At 44.5% G+C, this 20,592-nt stretch overlaps 1 protein-coding gene across 3 annotated transcripts in view; it reads left to right on the forward strand.

The window, feature by feature from the left end:
• Positions 1–20,592, forward strand: part of GRM5 (glutamate metabotropic receptor 5) — a 487,023-nt gene that overhangs the window by 287,636 nt on the left and 178,795 nt on the right. The gene's annotated exons all lie outside the window — the stretch shown is intronic.

The following is a 20,592-nucleotide window of genomic DNA, read 5'->3' on the forward strand; positions in this document are numbered from 1 at the left end:
AGACACAGCACCACGTCATTGATTAAGGACATTTACTGAATCTTAGAGAAAGGCATCCATCCTTGCAGGCCATTGTGCACAATCTTATTCCTCAGTGATGCCTTCATAATTCTGTAAGTCTGGCACGTTCTGGCTACTGCATCATGTGATAGGACGAGACAGTGTCATGGCAATGTGCCGCTCCTCTTCACCCAATCAGTTTATACCTGGTATCAACATTGTGCACGATCCTATGGTACCAGATCACACCCTCTAAAGGCCATCATTGAGTGGAAGCAGCTAAAGCACTGTGGGAACAAAAGGTAAATGTATGCAAGGGAAAGGATAGGTCAACGGCACTCCAGTACTTTACCCATGTGGCGATCATATATTACACTTGAATTGGTATATCAGCCGCTATTCCTCCTCCTCATGTTCGAGTCCGTTATCCATGTGAACAAGGCGGTTCCTTTTTTTTGCTTGTCAATCTTTTCCTCCTGGAAGAGACTGGGTGAAAGCGAAAGCTAAAATGTTATGGGAATACACACAGCATTTCCTCCCAGAAGCATATCCTATTTGGGAACCAGACCTCTGGAGCCATACAACGAGGATGGTCAGGGAGGAAAAGTGCAAACATTCAAAACTTACAGTCATGGACACTGGGGCTCTTCATCACTCCTTTGCATAGTTGCTGAGGCAATGTATTTTACCTGTTAGAGACACAGCATCACGTCATGGATTAAGGACATTGACTGAATGTTACAGAAAGGCATCCCTCCTAGCAGGCGATTCTGCACAATCTTAAGCCTCAGTGATGCCTTCATAATTCCGTACCGTTATTTGGGAATTCTGGCAGTTTCTGCCAATTGCAGCATGTGATAGGTTGAGAGAGTATCACACTTATGTGGCCACAGCCTCTGTTCTTCCCCGAAACACTGAGTGCCTATGCTCAACATTACCCACGATCCTATGTTAGTAGATCACACCCTCTAAAAGCCGTCATTGAGTCGAAGCAGCTAATGTACTGTGGGAAGGAAATGTAAATGAATGCAAGGGAAAGGATAGGCCAAAGGCACTCCAGTACTTTACCCATGTGACGATCATGTATTTCACTGGAATTTGTATAACAGCCGCTATTCCTCCTCCTCAAGTTCGAGTCCGTTATCCATGTGAGGAAGGCGGTTCCTTTTTTTTGCTTGTCAATCTTCTCCTCCTGGAAGAGACTGAGTGAAAGCAAAAGCAAAATGTCATGGGAATACCCACAGCATTTCCTCCTGGAAGCATATCCTCTTTGGGAACCAGTAGCTCTGGAGCCATAAAACCTAGATGGGCTGGGAGGAAAAGCACAAACATTCAAAATGAGACACTTAGAGTCATGGACAGTGGGCTCCTCATCGCTCCACTCAGTACTTCCTGAGACAATGAATTTTACCTGTTAGAGACACAGCACCATGTCATTGATATAGGGCATTTACTGAATCTTAGAGAAAGGCATACATCCTTGCAGGCCATTGTGCACAATCTTATTCCTCAGTGATGACTTCATAATTCTGTAAGTCTGGCACGTTCTGGCTACTGCATCATGTGATAGGACGAGACAGTGTCATGGCAATGTGCCGCTCCTCTTCACCCAATCAGTTTATACCTGGTATCAACATTGTGCACGATCCTGTGGTACCAGATCACACCCTCGAAAGGCCGTCATTGAGTGGAAGCAGCTAAAGCGCTGTTGGAAGGAAAGGTAAATGTACACAAGGGAAAGGAGAGGCCAACGGCACACCAGTACTTTACCCATGTGACGATCATATGTCACACTTGAATTTGTATATCAGCCGCTATTCCTCCTCCTCATGTTCGAGTCCGTTATCCATGTGAACAAGGCGGTTCCTTTTTTTTGCTTGTCAATCTTTTCCTCCTGGAAGAGACTGGGTGAAAGCGAAAGCTAAAATGTTATGGGAATACACACAGCATTTCCTCCCAGAAGCATATCCTATTTGGGAACCAGACCTCTGGAGCCATACAACGAGGATGGTCAGGGAGGAAAAGTGCAAACATTCAAAACTTACAGTCATGGACACTGGGGCTCTTCATCACTCCTTTGCATAGTTGCTGAGGCAATGTATTTTACCTGTTAGAGACACAGCATCACGTCATGGATTAAGGACATTGACTGAATGTTAGAGAAAGGCATCCATCCTTGCAGGCCATTGTGCACAATCTTATGCCTCAGTGATGCCTTCATAATTCTGTACCATTATTCTGTAATTGTGGCAGGTTCTGCCAATTGCAGCATGTGATAGGTTGAGATAGTATCACACTTAAGTGGCCACAGCCTCTCTTCTTCCGCGAAACACTGAGTACCTATGCTCAACATTATCCACGATCCTATGTTAGTAGATCACACCCTCTAAAAGCCATCATTGAGTCGAAGCAGCTAAGGTCCTGTGGGAAGGAAAGGTAAATGTATGCAAGGGAAAGGAAAGGCCAACGGCACTCCAGTACTTTACCCATGTGACGATTACATATTTCACTTGAATTTGTTTATGAGCCGCTATTTCTCCTCCTCAAGTTCGAGTCTGTTATCCATGTGAAGGAGGCGGTTCCTTTTTTTTGCTTGTCAATCTTTTCCTCCTGGAAGAGACTGAGTGAAAGCAAAAGCTAAAATGTTATGGGAATACTCACAGCATTTCCTCACGGAAGTATATCCTCTTTGGGAACCAGTAGCTCTGGAGCCATAAAACCTAGATGGGCTGGGAGGAAAAGCACAAACATTCAAAATGAGACACTAAGAGTCATGGAGAGTGGGCTCCTCATCGCTCCATTGCATACTTCCTGAGCCAATGTATTTTACCTGTTAGAGACACAGCACCACGTCATTGATTAAGGACATAGACTGAATGCTTGAGAAAGGCATCCAGCCTTGCAGGCCATTGTGCACAATCTTATACCTCAGTGATGACTTCATAATTCTGTAAGTGTGGCACGTTCTAGCTACTGCATCATGTGATAGGACGAGACAGTGTCATGGCAATGTGCCGCTCCTCTTCACCCAATCACTTTATACCTGGTATCAACATTATCCACGATGCTATGTTAGGAGATCACACCTTCGAAAAGCCATCATTGAGTCGAAGCAGCTAAGGCCGTGTGGGAAGGAAAGATAAATGTATGCAAGGGAAAGGATAGGCCAACGGCACTCCAGTACTTTACCCATGTGACGATCATATATTTCACTGGAATTTGTATATCAGCCGCTATTCCTCCTCCTCAAGTTCAAATCTGTTTTCCATGTGAGGAAGGCGGTTCCTTTTTTTTTGCTTGTCATTCTTTTCCTCCTGGAAGAGACTGAGTGAAAGCAAAAGCTAAAATGTTATGGGAATACTCACAACATTTTCTCACGGAAGTATATCCTCTTTGGGAACCAGTAGCTCTGGAGCCATAAAACCTAGATGGGCTCGTGGGAAAAGCACAAACATTCAAAATGAGACACTAAGAGTCATGGAGAGTGAGCTCCTCATCGCTCCATTGCAGACTTGCTGAGCCAATGTATTTTACCTGTTAGAGACACAGCACCACGTCATTGATTAAGGACATTTACTGAATCTTAGAGAAAGGCATCCATCCTTGCACGCCATTGTGCACAATCTTATTCCTCAGTGATGAATTCATAATTCTGTAAGTCTGGCTCGTTCTGGCTACTGCATCATGTGATAGGACGAGACAGTGTCATGGCAATGTGCCGCTCCTCTTCACCCAATCAGTTTATACCTGGTATCAACATTGTACACGATTGTATGGTACCAGATCACACCCTCTAAAGGCCATCATTGAGTGGAAGTAGCTAAAGCACTGTGGGAACAAAAGGTAAATGTATGCAAGGGAAAGGATAGGCCAACGGCACTCCAGTACTTTACCCATGTGGCGATCATATATTACACTTGAATTGGTATATCAGCCGCTATTCCTCCTTCTCAGGTTCGAGTCTGTTATCCATGTGAAGTAGGCGGTTCCTTTTTTTTGCTTGTCAATCTTTTCCTCCTGGAAGAGACTGGGTGAAAGCGAAAGCTAAAATGTTATGGGAATACTCACAGCATTTCGTCCTGGAAGCATATCCTCTTTGGGAACCAGGACCTCTGGAGCCATACAACAAGGATGGGCAGGGAGGAAAAGTACAAACATTCAAAACTTAGACTCAAGGACAGTGGGGCTCCTCATCTCTCCTTTGCATACTTCCTGAGCCAATGAATTTTAGCTGTTAGAGACACAGCATCACGTCATTGATTAAGGACATTTACTGAATGTTACAGAAAGGCATCCCTCCTAGCAGGCGATTCTGCACAATCTTAAGCCTCAGTGATGCCTTCATAATTCCGTACCGTTATTTGGGAATTCTGGCAGTTTCTGCCAATTGCAGCATGTGATAGGTTGAGAGAGTATCACACTTATGTGGCCACAGCCTCTGTTCTTCCCCGAAACACTGAGTGCCTATGCTCAACATTACCCACGATCCTATGTTAGTAGATCACACCCTCTAAAAGCCGTCATTGAGTCGAAGCAGCTAATGTACTGTGGGAAGGAAATGTAAATGAATGCAAGGGAAAGGATAGGCCAAAGGCACTCCAGTACTTTACCCATGTGACGATCATGTATTTCACTGGAATTTGTATAACAGCCGCTATTCCTCCTCCTCAAGTTCGAGTCCGTTATCCATGTGAGGAAGGCGGTTCCTTTTTTTTGCTTGTCAATCTTCTCCTCCTGGAAGAGACTGAGTGAAAGCAAAAGCAAAATGTCATGGGAATACCCACAGCATTTCCTCCTGGAAGCATATCCTCTTTGGGAACCAGTAGCTCTGGAGCCATAAAACCTAGATGGGCTGGGAGGAAAAGCACAAACATTCAAAATGAGACACTTAGAGTCATGGACAGTGGGCTCCTCATCGCTCCACTCAGTACTTCCTGAGACAATGAATTTTACCTGTTAGAGACACAGCACCATGTCATTGATATAGGGCATTTACTGAATCTTAGAGAAAGGCATACATCCTTGCAGGCCATTGTGCACAATCTTATTCCTCAGTGATGACTTCATAATTCTGTAAGTCTGGCACGTTCTGGCTACTGCATCATGTGATAGGACGAGACAGTGTCATGGCAATGTGCCGCTCCTCTTCACCCAATCAGTTTATACCTGGTATCAACATTGTGCACGATCCTGTGGTACCAGATCACACCCTCGAAAGGCCGTCATTGAGTGGAAGCAGCTAAAGCGCTGTTGGAAGGAAAGGTAAATGTACACAAGGGAAAGGAGAGGCCAACGGCACACCAGTACTTTACCCATGTGACGATCATATGTCACACTTGAATTTGTATATCAGCCGCTATTCCTCCTCCTCATGTTCGAGTCCGTTATCCATGTGAACAAGGCGGTTCCTTTTTTTTGCTTGTCAATCTTTTCCTCCTGGAAGAGACTGGGTGAAAGCGAAAGCTAAAATGTTATGGGAATACACACAGCATTTCCTCCCAGAAGCATATCCTATTTGGGAACCAGACCTCTGGAGCCATACAACGAGGATGGTCAGGGAGGAAAAGTGCAAACATTCAAAACTTACAGTCATGGACACTGGGGCTCTTCATCACTCCTTTGCATAGTTGCTGAGGCAATGTATTTTACCTGTTAGAGACACAGCATCACGTCATGGATTAAGGACATTGACTGAATGTTAGAGAAAGGCATCCATCCTTGCAGGCCATTGTGCACAATCTTATGCCTCAGTGATGCCTTCATAATTCTGTACCATTATTCTGTAATTGTGGCAGGTTCTGCCAATTGCAGCATGTGATAGGTTGAGATAGTATCACACTTAAGTGGCCACAGCCTCTCTTCTTCCGCGAAACACTGAGTACCTATGCTCAACATTATCCACGATCCTATGTTAGTAGATCACACCCTCTAAAAGCCATCATTGAGTCGAAGCAGCTAAGGTCCTGTGGGAAGGAAAGGTAAATGTATGCAAGGGAAAGGAAAGGCCAACGGCACTCCAGTACTTTACCCATGTGACGATTACATATTTCACTTGAATTTGTTTATGAGCCGCTATTTCTCCTCCTCAAGTTCGAGTCTGTTATCCATGTGAAGGAGGCGGTTCCTTTTTTTTGCTTGTCAATCTTTTCCTCCTGGAAGAGACTGAGTGAAAGCAAAAGCTAAAATGTTATGGGAATACTCACAGCATTTCCTCACGGAAGTATATCCTCTTTGGGAACCAGTAGCTCTGGAGCCATAAAACCTAGATGGGCTGGGAGGAAAAGCACAAACATTCAAAATGAGACACTAAGAGTCATGGAGAGTGGGCTCCTCATCGCTCCATTGCATACTTCCTGAGCCAATGTATTTTACCTGTTAGAGACACAGCACCACGTCATTGATTAAGGACATAGACTGAATGCTTGAGAAAGGCATCCAGCCTTGCAGGCCATTGTGCACAATCTTATACCTCAGTGATGACTTCATAATTCTGTAAGTGTGGCACGTTCTAGCTACTGCATCATGTGATAGGACGAGACAGTGTCATGGCAATGTGCCGCTCCTCTTCACCCAATCACTTTATACCTGGTATCAACATTATCCACGATGCTATGTTAGGAGATCACACCTTCGAAAAGCCATCATTGAGTCGAAGCAGCTAAGGCCGTGTGGGAAGGAAAGATAAATGTATGCAAGGGAAAGGATAGGCCAACGGCACTCCAGTACTTTACCCATGTGACGATCATATATTTCACTGGAATTTGTATATCAGCCGCTATTCCTCCTCCTCAAGTTCAAATCTGTTTTCCATGTGAGGAAGGCGGTTCCTTTTTTTTTGCTTGTCATTCTTTTCCTCCTGGAAGAGACTGAGTGAAAGCAAAAGCTAAAATGTTATGGGAATACTCACAACATTTTCTCACGGAAGTATATCCTCTTTGGGAACCAGTAGCTCTGGAGCCATAAAACCTAGATGGGCTCGTGGGAAAAGCACAAACATTCAAAATGAGACACTAAGAGTCATGGAGAGTGAGCTCCTCATCGCTCCATTGCAGACTTGCTGAGCCAATGTATTTTACCTGTTAGAGACACAGCACCACGTCATTGATTAAGGACATTTACTGAATCTTAGAGAAAGGCATCCATCCTTGCACGCCATTGTGCACAATCTTATTCCTCAGTGATGAATTCATAATTCTGTAAGTCTGGCTCGTTCTGGCTACTGCATCATGTGATAGGACGAGACAGTGTCATGGCAATGTGCCGCTCCTCTTCACCCAATCAGTTTATACCTGGTATCAACATTGTACACGATTGTATGGTACCAGATCACACCCTCTAAAGGCCATCATTGAGTGGAAGTAGCTAAAGCACTGTGGGAACAAAAGGTAAATGTATGCAAGGGAAAGGATAGGCCAACGGCACTCCAGTACTTTACCCATGTGGCGATCATATATTACACTTGAATTGGTATATCAGCCGCTATTCCTCCTTCTCAGGTTCGAGTCTGTTATCCATGTGAAGTAGGCGGTTCCTTTTTTTTGCTTGTCAATCTTTTCCTCCTGGAAGAGACTGGGTGAAAGCGAAAGCTAAAATGTTATGGGAATACTCACAGCATTTCGTCCTGGAAGCATATCCTCTTTGGGAACCAGGACCTCTGGAGCCATACAACAAGGATGGGCAGGGAGGAAAAGTACAAACATTCAAAACTTAGACTCAAGGACAGTGGGGCTCCTCATCTCTCCTTTGCATACTTCCTGAGCCAATGAATTTTAGCTGTTAGAGACACAGCATCACGTCATTGATTAAGGACATTTACTGAATGTTACAGAAAGGCATCCCTCCTAGCAGGCGATTCTGCACAATCTTAAGCCTCAGTGATGCCTTCATAATTCCGTACCGTTATTTGGGAATTCTGGCAGTTTCTGCCAATTGCAGCATGTGATAGGTTGAGAGAGTATTACACTTATGTGGCCACAGCCTCTGTTCTTCCCCGAAACACTGAGTGCCTATGCTCAACATTACCCACGATCCTATGTTAGTAGATCACACCCTCTAAAAACCGTCATTGAGTCGAAGCAGCTAATGTACTGTGGGAAGGAAATGTAAATGAATGCAAGGGAAAGGATAGGCCAAAGGCACTCCAGTACTTTACCCATGTGACGATCATGTATTTCACTGGAATTTGTATAACAGCCGCTATTCCTCCTCCTCAAGTTCGAGTCCGTTATCCATGTGAGGAAGGCGGTTCCTTTTTTTTGCTTGTCAATCTTCTCCTCCTGGAAGAGACTGAGTGAAAGCAAAAGCAAAATGTCATGGGAATACCCACAGCATTTCCTCCTGGAAGCATATCCTCTTTGGGAACCAGTAGCTCTGGAGCCATAAAACCTAGATGGGCTGGGAGGAAAAGCACAAACATTCAAAATGAGACACTTAGAGTCATGGACAGTGGGCTCCTCATCGCTCCACTCAGTACTTCCTGAGACAATGAATTTTACCTGTTAGAGACACAGCACCATGTCATTGATATAGGGCATTTACTGAATCTTAGAGAAAGGCATACATCCTTGCAGGCCATTGTGCACAATCTTATTCCTCAGTGATGACTTCATAATTCTGTAAGTCTGGCACGTTCTGGCTACTGCATCATGTGATAGGACGAGACAGTGTCATGGCAATGTGCCGCTCCTCTTCACCCAATCAGTTTATACCTGGTATCAACATTGTGCACGATCCTGTGGTACCAGATCACACCCTCGAAAGGCCGTCATTGAGTGGAAGCAGCTAAAGCGCTGTTGGAAGGAAAGGTAAATGTACACAAGGGAAAGGAGAGGCCAACGGCACACCAGTACTTTACCCATGTGACGATCATATGTCACACTTGAATTTGTATATCAGCCGCTATTCCTCCTCCTCATGTTCGAGTCCGTTATCCATGTGAACAAGGCGGTTCCTTTTTTTTGCTTGTCAATCTTTTCCTCCTGGAAGAGACTGGGTGAAAGCGAAAGCTAAAATGTTATGGGAATACACACAGCATTTCCTCCCAGAAGCATATCCTATTTGGGAACCAGACCTCTGGAGCCATACAACGAGGATGGTCAGGGAGGAAAAGTGCAAACATTCAAAACTTACAGTCATGGACACTGGGGCTCTTCATCACTCCTTTGCATAGTTGCTGAGGCAATGTATTTTACCTGTTAGAGACACAGCATCACGTCATGGATTAAGGACATTGACTGAATGTTAGAGAAAGGCATCCATCCTTGCAGGCCATTGTGCACAATCTTATGCCTCAGTGATGCCTTCATAATTCTGTACCATTATTCTGTAATTGTGGCAGGTTCTGCCAATTGCAGCATGTGATAGGTTGAGATAGTATCACACTTAAGTGGCCACAGCCTCTCTTCTTCCGCGAAACACTGAGTACCTATGCTCAACATTATCCACGATCCTATGTTAGTAGATCACACCCTCTAAAAGCCATCATTGAGTCGAAGCAGCTAAGGTCCTGTGGGAAGGAAAGGTAAATGTATGCAAGGGAAAGGAAAGGCCAACGGCACTCCAGTACTTTACCCATGTGACGATTACATATTTCACTTGAATTTGTTTATGAGCCGCTATTTCTCCTCCTCAAGTTCGAGTCTGTTATCCATGTGAAGGAGGCGGTTCCTTTTTTTTGCTTGTCAATCTTTTCCTCCTGGAAGAGACTGAGTGAAAGCAAAAGCTAAAATGTTATGGGAATACTCACAGCATTTCCTCACGGAAGTATATCCTCTTTGGGAACCAGTAGCTCTGGAGCCATAAAACCTAGATGGGCTGGGAGGAAAAGCACAAACATTCAAAATGAGACACTAAGAGTCATGGAGAGTGGGCTCCTCATCGCTCCATTGCATACTTCCTGAGCCAATGTATTTTACCTGTTAGAGACACAGCACCACGTCATTGATTAAGGACATAGACTGAATGCTTGAGAAAGGCATCCAGCCTTGCAGGCCATTGTGCACAATCTTATACCTCAGTGATGACTTCATAATTCTGTAAGTGTGGCACGTTCTAGCTACTGCATCATGTGATAGGACGAGACAGTGTCATGGCAATGTGCCGCTCCTCTTCACCCAATCACTTTATACCTGGTATCAACATTATCCACGATGCTATGTTAGGAGATCACACCTTCGAAAAGCCATCATTGAGTCGAAGCAGCTAAGGCCGTGTGGGAAGGAAAGATAAATGTATGCAAGGGAAAGGATAGGCCAACGGCACTCCAGTACTTTACCCATGTGACGATCATATATTTCACTGGAATTTGTATATCAGCCGCTATTCCTCCTCCTCAAGTTCAAATCTGTTTTCCATGTGAGGAAGGCGGTTCCTTTTTTTTTGCTTGTCATTCTTTTCCTCCTGGAAGAGACTGAGTGAAAGCAAAAGCTAAAATGTTATGGGAATACTCACAACATTTTCTCACGGAAGTATATCCTCTTTGGGAACCAGTAGCTCTGGAGCCATAAAACCTAGATGGGCTCGTGGGAAAAGCACAAACATTCAAAATGAGACACTAAGAGTCATGGAGAGTGAGCTCCTCATCGCTCCATTGCAGACTTGCTGAGCCAATGTATTTTACCTGTTAGAGACACAGCACCACGTCATTGATTAAGGACATTTACTGAATCTTAGAGAAAGGCATCCATCCTTGCACGCCATTGTGCACAATCTTATTCCTCAGTGATGAATTCATAATTCTGTAAGTCTGGCTCGTTCTGGCTACTGCATCATGTGATAGGACGAGACAGTGTCATGGCAATGTGCCGCTCCTCTTCACCCAATCAGTTTATACCTGGTATCAACATTGTACACGATTGTATGGTACCAGATCACACCCTCTAAAGGCCATCATTGAGTGGAAGTAGCTAAAGCACTGTGGGAACAAAAGGTAAATGTATGCAAGGGAAAGGATAGGCCAACGGCACTCCAGTACTTTACCCATGTGGCGATCATATATTACACTTGAATTGGTATATCAGCCGCTATTCCTCCTTCTCAGGTTCGAGTCTGTTATCCATGTGAAGTAGGCGGTTCCTTTTTTTTGCTTGTCAATCTTTTCCTCCTGGAAGAGACTGGGTGAAAGCGAAAGCTAAAATGTTATGGGAATACTCACAGCATTTCGTCCTGGAAGCATATCCTCTTTGGGAACCAGGACCTCTGGAGCCATACAACAAGGATGGGCAGGGAGGAAAAGTACAAACATTCAAAACTTAGACTCAAGGACAGTGGGGCTCCTCATCTCTCCTTTGCATACTTCCTGAGCCAATGAATTTTAGCTGTTAGAGACACAGCATCACGTCATTGATTAAGGACATTTACTGAATGTTACAGAAAGGCATCCCTCCTAGCAGGCGATTCTGCACAATCTTAAGCCTCAGTGATGCCTTCATAATTCCGTACCGTTATTTGGGAATTCTGGCAGTTTCTGCCAATTGCAGCATGTGATAGGTTGAGAGAGTATCACACTTATGTGGCCACAGCCTCTGTTCTTCCCCGAAACACTGAGTGCCTATGCTCAACATTACCCACGATCCTATGTTAGTAGATCACACCCTCTAAAAACCGTCATTGAGTCGAAGCAGCTAATGTACTGTGGGAAGGAAATGTAAATGAATGCAAGGGAAAGGATAGGCCAAAGGCACTCCAGTACTTTACCCATGTGACGATCATGTATTTCACTGGAATTTGTATAACAGCCGCTATTCCTCCTCCTCAAGTTCGAGTCCGTTATCCATGTGAGGAAGGCGGTTCCTTTTTTTTGCTTGTCAATCTTCTCCTCCTGGAAGAGACTGAGTGAAAGCAAAAGCAAAATGTCATGGGAATACCCACAGCATTTCCTCCTGGAAGCATATCCTCTTTGGGAACCAGTAGCTCTGGAGCCATAAAACCTAGATGGGCTGGGAGGAAAAGCACAAACATTCAAAATGAGACACTTAGAGTCATGGACAGTGGGCTCCTCATCGCTCCACTCAGTACTTCCTGAGACAATGAATTTTACCTGTTAGAGACACAGCACCATGTCATTGATATAGGGCATTTACTGAATCTTAGAGAAAGGCATACATCCTTGCAGGCCATTGTGCACAATCTTATTCCTCAGTGATGACTTCATAATTCTGTAAGTCTGGCACGTTCTGGCTACTGCATCATGTGATAGGACGAGACAGTGTCATGGCAATGTGCCGCTCCTCTTCACCCAATCAGTTTATACCTGGTATCAACATTGTGCACGATCCTGTGGTACCAGATCACACCCTCGAAAGGCCGTCATTGAGTGGAAGCAGCTAAAGCGCTGTTGGAAGGAAAGGTAAATGTACACAAGGGAAAGGAGAGGCCAACGGCACACCAGTACTTTACCCATGTGACGATCATATGTCACACTTGAATTTGTATATCAGCCGCTATTCCTCCTCCTCATGTTCGAGTCCGTTATCCATGTGAACAAGGCGGTTCCTTTTTTTTGCTTGTCAATCTTTTCCTCCTGGAAGAGACTGGGTGAAAGCGAAAGCTAAAATGTTATGGGAATACACACAGCATTTCCTCCCAGAAGCATATCCTATTTGGGAACCAGACCTCTGGAGCCATACAACGAGGATGGTCAGGGAGGAAAAGTGCAAACATTCAAAACTTACAGTCATGGACACTGGGGCTCTTCATCACTCCTTTGCATAGTTGCTGAGGCAATGTATTTTACCTGTTAGAGACACAGCATCACGTCATGGATTAAGGACATTGACTGAATGTTAGAGAAAGGCATCCATCCTTGCAGGCCATTGTGCACAATCTTATGCCTCAGTGATGCCTTCATAATTCTGTACCATTATTCTGTAATTGTGGCAGGTTCTGCCAATTGCAGCATGTGATAGGTTGAGATAGTATCACACTTAAGTGGCCACAGCCTCTCTTCTTCCGCGAAACACTGAGTACCTATGCTCAACATTATCCACGATCCTATGTTAGTAGATCACACCCTCTAAAAGCCATCATTGAGTCGAAGCAGCTAAGGTCCTGTGGGAAGGAAAGGTAAATGTATGCAAGGGAAAGGAAAGGCCAACGGCACTCCAGTACTTTACCCATGTGACGATTACATATTTCACTTGAATTTGTTTATGAGCCGCTATTTCTCCTCCTCAAGTTCGAGTCTGTTATCCATGTGAAGGAGGCGGTTCCTTTTTTTTGCTTGTCAATCTTTTCCTCCTGGAAGAGACTGAGTGAAAGCAAAAGCTAAAATGTTATGGGAATACTCACAGCATTTCCTCACGGAAGTATATCCTCTTTGGGAACCAGTAGCTCTGGAGCCATAAAACCTAGATGGGCTGGGAGGAAAAGCACAAACATTCAAAATGAGACACTAAGAGTCATGGAGAGTGGGCTCCTCATCGCTCCATTGCATACTTCCTGAGCCAATGTATTTTACCTGTTAGAGACACAGCACCACGTCATTGATTAAGGACATAGACTGAATGCTTGAGAAAGGCATCCAGCCTTGCAGGCCATTGTGCACAATCTTATACCTCAGTGATGACTTCATAATTCTGTAAGTGTGGCACGTTCTAGCTACTGCATCATGTGATAGGACGAGACAGTGTCATGGCAATGTGCCGCTCCTCTTCACCCAATCACTTTATACCTGGTATCAACATTATCCACGATGCTATGTTAGGAGATCACACCTTCGAAAAGCCATCATTGAGTCGAAGCAGCTAAGGCCGTGTGGGAAGGAAAGATAAATGTATGCAAGGGAAAGGATAGGCCAACGGCACTCCAGTACTTTACCCATGTGACGATCATATATTTCACTGGAATTTGTATATCAGCCGCTATTCCTCCTCCTCAAGTTCAAATCTGTTTTCCATGTGAGGAAGGCGGTTCCTTTTTTTTTGCTTGTCATTCTTTTCCTCCTGGAAGAGACTGAGTGAAAGCAAAAGCTAAAATGTTATGGGAATACTCACAACATTTTCTCACGGAAGTATATCCTCTTTGGGAACCAGTAGCTCTGGAGCCATAAAACCTAGATGGGCTCGTGGGAAAAGCACAAACATTCAAAATGAGACACTAAGAGTCATGGAGAGTGAGCTCCTCATCGCTCCATTGCAGACTTGCTGAGCCAATGTATTTTACCTGTTAGAGACACAGCACCACGTCATTGATTAAGGACATTTACTGAATCTTAGAGAAAGGCATCCATCCTTGCACGCCATTGTGCACAATCTTATTCCTCAGTGATGAATTCATAATTCTGTAAGTCTGGCTCGTTCTGGCTACTGCATCATGTGATAGGACGAGACAGTGTCATGGCAATGTGCCGCTCCTCTTCACCCAATCAGTTTATACCTGGTATCAACATTGTACACGATTGTATGGTACCAGATCACACCCTCTAAAGGCCATCATTGAGTGGAAGTAGCTAAAGCACTGTGGGAACAAAAGGTAAATGTATGCAAGGGAAAGGATAGGCCAACGGCACTCCAGTACTTTACCCATGTGGCGATCATATATTACACTTGAATTGGTATATCAGCCGCTATTCCTCCTTCTCAGGTTCGAGTCTGTTATCCATGTGAAGTAGGCGGTTCCTTTTTTTTGCTTGTCAATCTTTTCCTCCTGGAAGAGACTGGGTGAAAGCGAAAGCTAAAATGTTATGGGAATACTCACAGCATTTCGTCCTGGAAGCATATCCTCTTTGGGAACCAGGACCTCTGGAGCCATACAACAAGGATGGGCAGGGAGGAAAAGTACAAACATTCAAAACTTAGACTCAAGGACAGTGGGGCTCCTCATCTCTCCTTTGCATACTTCCTGAGCCAATGAATTTTAGCTGTTAGAGACACAGCATCACGTCATTGATTAAGGACATTTACTGAATGTTACAGAAAGGCATCCCTCCTAGCAGGCGATTCTGCACAATCTTAAGCCTCAGTGATGCCTTCATAATTCCGTACCGTTATTTGGGAATTCTGGCAGTTTCTGCCAATTGCAGCATGTGATAGGTTGAGAGAGTATCACACTTATGTGGCCACAGCCTCTGTTCTTCCCCGAAACACTGAGTGCCTATGCTCAACATTACCCACGATCCTATGTTAGTAGATCACACCCTCTAAAAACCGTCATTGAGTCGAAGCAGCTAATGTACTGTGGGAAGGAAATGTAAATGAATGCAAGGGAAAGGATAGGCCAAAGGCACTCCAGTACTTTACCCATGTGACGATCATGTATTTCACTGGAATTTGTATAACAGCCGCTATTCCTCCTCCTCAAGTTCGAGTCCGTTATCCATGTGAGGAAGGCGGTTCCTTTTTTTTGCTTGTCAATCTTCTCCTCCTGGAAGAGACTGAGTGAAAGCAAAAGCAAAATGTCATGGGAATACCCACAGCATTTCCTCCTGGAAGCATATCCTCTTTGGGAACCAGTAGCTCTGGAGCCATAAAACCTAGATGGGCTGGGAGGAAAAGCACAAACATTCAAAATGAGACACTTAGAGTCATGGACAGTGGGCTCCTCATCGCTCCACTCAGTACTTCCTGAGACAATGAATTTTACCTGTTAGAGACACAGCACCATGTCATTGATATAGGGCATTTACTGAATCTTAGAGAAAGGCATACATCCTTGCAGGCCATTGTGCACAATCTTATTCCTCAGTGATGACTTCATAATTCTGTAAGTCTGGCACGTTCTGGCTACTGCATCATGTGATAGGACGAGACAGTGTCATGGCAATGTGCCGCTCCTCTTCACCCAATCAGTTTATACCTGGTATCAACATTGTGCACGATCCTGTGGTACCAGATCACACCCTCGAAAGGCCGTCATTGAGTGGAAGCAGCTAAAGCGCTGTTGGAAGGAAAGGTAAATGTACACAAGGGAAAGGAGAGGCCAACGGCACACCAGTACTTTACCCATGTGACGATCATATGTCACACTTGAATTTGTATATCAGCCGCTATTCCTCCTCCTCATGTTCGAGTCCGTTATCCATGTGAACAAGGCGGTTCCTTTTTTTTGCTTGTCAATCTTTTCCTCCTGGAAGAGACTGGGTGAAAGCGAAAGCTAAAATGTTATGGGAATACACACAGCATTTCCTCCCAGAAGCATATCCTATTTGGGAACCAGACCTCTGGAGCCATACAACGAGGATGGTCAGGGAGGAAAAGTGCAAACATTCAAAACTTACAGTCATGGACACTGGGGCTCTTCATCACTCCTTTGCATAGTTGCTGAGGCAATGTATTTTACCTGTTAGAGACACAGCATCACGTCATGGATTAAGGACATTGACTGAATGTTAGAGAAAGGCATCCATCCTTGCAGGCCATTGTGCACAATCTTATGCCTCAGTGATGCCTTCATAATTCTGTACCATTATTCTGTAATTGTGGCAGGTTCTGCCAATTGCAGCATGTGATAGGTTGAGATAGTATCACACTTAAGTGGCCACAGCCTCTCTTCTTCCGCGAAACACTGAGTACCTATGCTCAACATTATCCACGATCCTATGTTAGTAGATCACACCCTCTAAAAGCCATCATTGAGTCGAAGCAGCTAAGGTCCTGTGGGAAGGAAAGGTAAATGTATGCAAGGGAAAGGAAAGGCCAACGGCACTCCAGTACTTTACCCATGTGACGATTACATATTTCACTTGAATTTGTTTATGAGCCGCTATTTCTCCTCCTCAAGTTCGAGTCTGTTATCCATGTGAAGGAGGCGGTTCCTTTTTTTTGCTTGTCAATCTTTTCCTCCTGGAAGAGACTGAGTGAAAGCAAAAGCTAAAATGTTATGGGAATACTCACAGCATTTCCTCACGGAAGTATATCCTCTTTGGGAACCAGTAGCTCTGGAGCCATAAAACCTAGATGGGCTGGGAGGAAAAGCACAAACATTCAAAATGAGACACTAAGAGTCATGGAGAGTGGGCTCCTCATCGCTCCATTGCATACTTCCTGAGCCAATGTATTTTACCTGTTAGAGACACAGCACCACGTCATTGATTAAGGACATTGACTGAATCCTTGAGAAAGGCATCCAGCCTTGCAGGCCATTGTGCACAATCTTATACCTCAGTGATGACTTTATAATTCTGTAAGTGTGGCACGTTCTAGCTACTGCATCATGTGATAGGACGAGACAGTGTCATGGCAATGTGCCGCTCCTCTTCACCCAATCACTTTATACCTGGTATCAACATTATCCACGATGCTATGTTAGTAGATCACACCTTCGAAAAGCCATCACTGAGTCGAAGCAGCTAAGGCCCTGTGGGAAGGAAAGATAAATGTATGCAAGGGAAAGGATAGGCCAACGGCACTCCAGTACTTTACCCATGTGACGATCATATATTTCACTGGAATTTGTATATCAGCCGCTATTCCTCCTCCTCAAGTTCAAATCTGTTTTCCATGTGAGGAAGGCGGTTCCTTTTTTTTTGCTTGTCATTCTTTTCCTCCTGGAAGAGACTGAGTGAAAGCAAAAGCTAAAATGTTATGGGAATACTCACAACATTTTCTCACGGAAGTATATCCTCTTTGGGAACCAGTAGCTCTGGAGCCATAAAACCTAGATGGGCTCGTGGGAAAAGCACAAACATTCAAAATGAGACACTAAGAGTCATGGAGAGTGAGCTCCTCATCGCTCCATTGCAGACTTGCTGAGCCAATGTATTTTACCTGTTAGAGACACAGCACCACGTCATTGATTAAGGACATTTACTGAATCTTAGAGAAAGGCATCCATCCTTGCACGCCATTGTGCACAATCTTATTCCTCAGTGATGAATTCATAATTCTGTAAGTCTGGCTCGTTCTGGCTACTGCATCATGTGATAGGACGAGACAGTGTCATGGCAATGTGCCGCTCCTCTTCACCCAATCAGTTTATACCTGGTATCAACATTGTACACGATTGTATGGTACCAGATCACACCCTCTAAAGGCCATCATTGAGTGGAAGTAGCTAAAGCACTGTGGGAACAAAAGGTAAATGTATGCAAGGGAAAGGATAGGCCAACGGCACTCCAGTACTTTACCCATGTGGCGATCATATATTACACTTGAATTGGTATATCAGCCGCTATTCCTCCTTCTCAGGTTCGAGTCTGTTATCCATGTGAAGTAGGCGGTTCCTTTTTTTTGCTTGTCAATCTTTTCCTCCTGGAAGAGACTGGGTGAAAGCGAAAGCTAAAATGTTATGGGAATACTCACAGCATTTCGTCCTGGAAGCATATCCTCTTTGGGAACCAGGACCTCTGGAGCCATACAACAAGGATGGGCAGGGAGGAAAAGTACAAACATTCAAAACTTAGACTCAAGGACAGTGGGGCTCCTCATCTCTCCTTTGCATACTTCCTGAGCCAATGAATTTTAGCTGTTAGAGACACAGCATCACGTCATTGATTAAGGACATTTACTGAATGTTACAGAAAGGCATCCCTCCTAGCAGGCGATTCTGCACAATCTTAAGCCTCAGTGATGCCTTCATAATTCCGTACCGTTATTTGGGAATTCTGGCAGTTTCTGCCAATTGCAGCATGTGATAGGTTGAGAGAGTATCACACTTATGTGGCCACAGCCTCTGTTCTTCCCCGAAACACTGAGTGCCTATGCTCAACATTACCCACGATCCTATGTTAGTAGATCACACCCTCTAAAAGCCGTCATTGAGTCGAAGCAGCTAATGTACTGTGGGAAGGAAATGTAAATGAATGCAAGGGAAAGGATAGGCCAAAGGCACTCCAGTACTTTACCCATGTGACGATCATGTATTTCACTGGAATTTGTATAACAGCCGCTATTCCTCCTCCTCAAGTTCGAGTCCGTTATCCATGTGAGGAAGGCGGTTCCTTTTTTTTGCTTGTCAATCTTCTCCTCCTGGAAGAGACTGAGTGAAAGCAAAAGCAAAATGTCATGGGAATACCCACAGCATTTCCTCCTGGAAGCATATCCTCTTTGGGAACCAGTAGCTCTGGAGCCATAAAACCTAGATGGGCTGGGAGGAAAAGCACAAACATTCAAAATGAGACACTTAGAGTCATGGACAGTGGGCTCCTCATCGCTCCACTCAGTACTTCCTGAGACAATGAATTTTACCTGTTAGAGACACAGCACCATGTCATTGATATAGGGCATTTACTGAATCTTAGAGAAAGGCATACATCCTTGCAGGCCATTGTGCACAATCTTATTCCTCAGTGATGACTTCATAATTCTGTAAGTCTGGCACGTTCTGGCTACTGCATCATGTGATAGGACGAGACAGTGTCATGGCAATGTGCCGCTCCTCTTCACCCAATCAGTTTATACCTGGTATCAACATTGTGCACGATCCTGTGGTACCAGATCACACCCTCGAAAGGCCGTCATTGAGTGGAAGCAGCTAAAGCGCTGTTGGAAGGAAAGGTAAATGTACACAAGGGAAAGGAGAGGCCAACGGCACACCAGTACTTTACCCATGTGACGATCATATGTCACACTTGAATTTGTATATCAGCCGCTATTCCTCCTCCTCATGTTCGAGTCCGTTATCCATGTGAACAAGGCGGTTCCTTTTTTTTGCTTGTCAATCTTTTCCTCCTGGAAGAGACTGGGTGAAAGCGAAAGCTAAAATGTTATGGGAATACACACAGCATTTCCTCCCAGAAGCATATCCTATTTGGGAACCAGACCTCTGGAGCCATACAACGAGGATGGTCAGGGAGGAAAAGTGCAAACATTCAAAACTTACAGTCATGGACACTGGGGCTCTTCATCACTCCTTTGCATAGTTGCTGAGGCAATGTATTTTACCTGTTAGAGACACAGCATCACGTCATGGATTAAGGACATTGACTGAATGTTAGAGAAAGGCATCCATCCTTGCAGGCCATTGTGCACAATCTTATGCCTCAGTGATGCCTTCATAATTCTGTACCATTATTCTGTAATTGTGGCAGGTTCTGCCAATTGCAGCATGTGATAGGTTGAGATAGTATCACACTTAAGTGGCCACAGCCTCTCTTCTTCCGCGAAACACTGAGTACCTATGCTCAACATTATCCACGATCCTATGTTAGTAGATCACACCCTCTAAAAGCCATCATTGAGTCGAAGCAGCTAAGGTCCTGTGGGAAGGAAAGGTAAATGTATGCAAGGGAAAGGAAAGGCCAACGGCACTCCAGTACTTTACCCATGTGACGATTACATATTTCACTTGAATTTGTTTATGAGCCGCTATTTCTCCTCCTCAAGTTCGAGTCTGTTATCCATGTGAAGGAGGCGGTTCCTTTTTTTTGCTTGTCAATCTTTTCCTCCTGGAAGAGACTGAGTGAAAGCAAAAGCTAAAATGTTATGGGAATACTCACAGCATTTCCTCACGGAAGTATATCCTCTTTGGGAACCAGTAGCTCTGGAGCCATAAAACCTAGATGGGCTGGGAGGAAAAGCACAAACATTCAAAATGAGACACTAAGAGTCATGGAGAGTGGGCTCCTCATCGCTCCATTGCATACTTCCTGAGCCAATGTATTTTACCTGTTAGAGACACAGCACCACGTCATTGATTAAGGACATAGACTGAATGCTT

This window comes from Manis javanica, chromosome 11 (genome assembly GCF_040802235.1).
Source record: "Manis javanica isolate MJ-LG chromosome 11, MJ_LKY, whole genome shotgun sequence".
NCBI classification, from domain to species: domain Eukaryota; kingdom Metazoa; phylum Chordata; class Mammalia; order Pholidota; family Manidae; genus Manis; species Manis javanica.